Source organism: Stomoxys calcitrans, chromosome 3 (genome assembly GCF_963082655.1).
Source record: "Stomoxys calcitrans chromosome 3, idStoCalc2.1, whole genome shotgun sequence".
Classification (NCBI taxonomy): Eukaryota; Metazoa; Arthropoda; class Insecta; order Diptera; family Muscidae; genus Stomoxys; species Stomoxys calcitrans.
The window spans coordinates 98,670,821-98,674,440 of NC_081554.1; the positions used below are offsets into that span (position 1 = coordinate 98,670,821).

At 36.2% G+C, this 3,620-nt stretch overlaps 1 long non-coding RNA gene across 1 annotated transcript; it reads left to right on the forward strand.

Annotated features, from left to right (window-relative positions):
- Positions 1 to 806: 806 nt before the first annotated feature.
- LOC131995769 (uncharacterized) lies at positions 807 to 2,267 on the forward strand. The gene is made up of 2 exons (XR_009397618.1): positions 807 to 949; positions 1,949 to 2,267. It is a non-coding gene; the product is annotated as an uncharacterized LOC131995769 (long non-coding RNA).
- Positions 2,268 to 3,620: the final 1,353 nt, after the last annotated feature.

Sequence of the window (3,620 nt, forward strand, 5' to 3'; positions counted from 1 at the left end):
TCAAACAACAAAGAGGAGCACTTCGAACATCTCAGCAAATTATTTTCAAGATTTCGAGAGTTTGGTGTTACTATTAATTATTCCAAGTCGGTGCTCGGAGTTGCAGAAGTCGAATTTTTAGGATATGTAGTCAATTCAGATGGTATCAAACCTCTGCCATCCCGCGTAGAAGCAATCAAAGGCTACAAGTTGCCAGAAACTGAAAAAGAGCTGCGAAGGTTTTTAGGAATGATAAATTTTTATAGACGATTTATTCCTAATGCAGCACATCAACAGTCAAAACTTCATGCAATCTGTTCTGCAAATAAAAAGGGAACGAACGCAAAGATCCAATGGACAGAGGACTTACTTGAAGCTTTCAAGGAATGCAAAAACTCATTAGCTGATGCAGCTCTACTTGTTCATCCAAAACTCAATGCTCCGACATCTTTGTGGATTGATGCATCGGATACAGGAATGGGTGGAGTTTTACAACAATTTATTAGCGGTGAGTGGAAACCCATAGAAACCCATGGAAACCCATCAATTCAAGCAATTCACAAGGAACGTCAACAATGAAATTACGATCCGGAAAGAAAGTATCATTTGCTCCTGGAGTATAAATTTCGTTTTCACTAGGGAGGGGATACTGTGGTGTATCCACATTTATTATTCTCAATCGTTTAAAATATTTATTTTGTAACAAAGTAGGTTAAGTTTTCATTTTCCTTGTTAGTTTATATAACACTTTTGAGTTTAAAAAAAAAATGTTAGATTGAGTAGGCATTGGATTGTCATTTTCTTTTCATTGTACAGAAAAATTTGATTCGAAAAAATATAAGTGATGTGTCAGGAAGCAAAATTAAAAATATTCATAAATTTGTTAATTGGTTGCGTTTTATTTCGTTTTGCACCCTTAACCACGTCAAACCAACTTAGGGGAGAGGTATTGAAAACAATTAAGGATTTTGTAAGTAGCACGGAATTCCTAACTTAAAATTTTGTTTTAAGAGGTTATTTTTTAGCTTTTAGAGCGCACAACAAGCCGTTTACTGGCTTAGGTGTATGTCCATAGTGTATTTTTTTAATTGAATTTTAACTTTTTATACCCACCACAGAAGGATGGGGGTATATTCACTAAGTCATACCATTTGCAACACATTGTGATATTCTTTTTTTTCAATAGGCAGATTAAATTCGAAGATGGGCTAAATCGGATATCTTGATATAACCCCCATATAGACCGATCCGCTGATTTAGGGTCTTAGGCCCATAAAAGCCACAGAGCAGTGAGTCGTGTCAGGCCACTCGAAATCTTTCTGCAATTTGGTGCCGATCGGTCCAGATTTGGATGTAGCTGCCATATGGACCGATTTCTCGATTTGAGGTTTTGGGCCCATTAAAGGCGCATTTATTGCCCGATGTCGCCGAAATTTGGAACAGTGAATTAAGTTAGACCCCTCGACATCTTTATGCAACATGGCCCAGATCGGTTCATATTTAGATATAGATGCCATATAGACCGATCTCTCGATTAAAAGTCTTGGCCATATAAAAGGCACATTAAAAATCCGATTTCGCTGAAATTTGGAACAGTGACTTTTGTTAGGCTTTATAATGGGAGGCATAAATTATAAATTTTTACCGCTAAACGCCTTTTTACTTCTTTTCAATTAAATAATTAATTGTTTCAATAATTTTTTCAATCGATTCGGACAACTCTTTTATTTCAAGTATAATCGTAGACGCCATAAGGTAAATGTTGTTTCTTTCTTATCAATCAAGCACTGCTATATCCACTAGGGTGATGACTTTTTAAGCTTTTTTCTTAAACATTATTTCCTGTTGCACGAATGAATGAACTTTTGCCTATCAATGACTAAACAAACGTTTATTCTATTTATATACTAAAAAATCCACTTTAAAGCTATACTTTTGTTGAAAAAAATTTAATTTCTTTTTGTTTTAGATCATTCAATCCAAACTATATTTTTGTGAAAAAATTAGATTTCATTTTTCTTTTAAATCATACAAATCCAAATCAGAAAACTTTTACGAAAAGGCATATAACATATGAACAAAATGAAATGTATACTTCGTTTTTATTAACAACTAGCTGACCCGGGCCCGCTCCGTTGCGCCTTCTTTTACTTTATATGGAACAAAACTATTCTTTGCAAATTTATTTTCGACAATTAAAAAGCTTTTAGTAAAATACCATGCTACGAAAAATAGAATATGTATATCGCTTGACTAATAACATAACAAAATAAATGCCTTTATCTGAATCCCTATTATCTTTATTGGACTACGAACTTGCTTGAATGTTTTAGGTTCATTTAAGTTTGGATTTTAGATGTACGCCACTCTTAAAAGACTTTATTTGAAATACCATTTATTACCACCCCATATTGCTATTGGTTTAAAGAGTGTTTATTGGATGCGGCGTCCCCTCCAAACACTTGGCTCCAAAATTGGTTATCAAATTCGTTTTCTAAACTCAAATACCTTTCATTTGAGCCACATATTGCCATGGTCGGTAAATTTGTACTCTTTGGAGAGTGTTTTGGAGAAGGGTCTCTGCGCCAAATACTTGGTCCCACATTTGGATATCAGATTCGTATTCTACTCCCAAATACCTTTATTTCAGCCCCATATTGCGATGGTCAGTAAATAATTGCTGTTTGTGGGGAAAAATTGGTCTCGAAAGTGGGTATCAATTTCGTGCTCTACTTCCCAATACCTTTCATTTGAGACCCACATTGACATGGTCGGTAAATATGTTCGATTTAGGGGTGTTTTGGGGAGTGAGGTGATCCCCCAAACACTTAGCCCTTAAAATATATCAGCATCTTGCTCTACTCTGATATATCATTTATTTGAACCCCATATTGCCATTGACCTCAAAATTGTTTATCAAATTGGGGGAGTGGGGCGTCCACTCGGTGACTTGGCTCTGAAAATATATATCAGATTCGTGTTCCAATCTTAAATACCTCTTCCTCCCCTTATGCTGTTATTGGGGTAGGATGTCGTCATAAACAATTTTCCCGAACATTGATATAAGATTCGTGATTTACTCCCAAAGACCTTTCATTTGAGCCCCATATTACTATGGCCGTATATTTGTCCTCTTTGGGAGGTGTTTTTGGAAACGGGCGGCCCCCCAAACACCATATTGCCATGGTCAATAAATAAGTCCTTTTTTGAGGGGTGTTTTGGGGACGGGGTGGACCCCCAGTAACTTGGTTCCACATTAGGATATACTATTCTTCTTTTTCTCTCAAATACCGTTCAAATTAGTTTCATATTGCCATAGTCGGTAAATATGTCCGATTTAGGGGCATTTTGGGGGTTGGGGTGGTCCGCCAAACACTTGGTCCGACAATTGGATATTAGATATGTTTTCTAGTTTTAATACCTTTCATTTGAGTCCCATATTGTCGTAATTGGTCTTTATGTAAATTTGGTAGGTTTTGGTGGTGGGGCGTCCCCCATAGGTATATCATCCGGAATTTGGACACCAAATTTTTGCTTTTAAGTTACTAAAGGGTGATTTTTTTGAGGTTAGGATTTTCATGCATTAGTATTTGACAGATCACGTGGGATTTCAGACATGGTGTCAAAGAGAAAGATGCTCA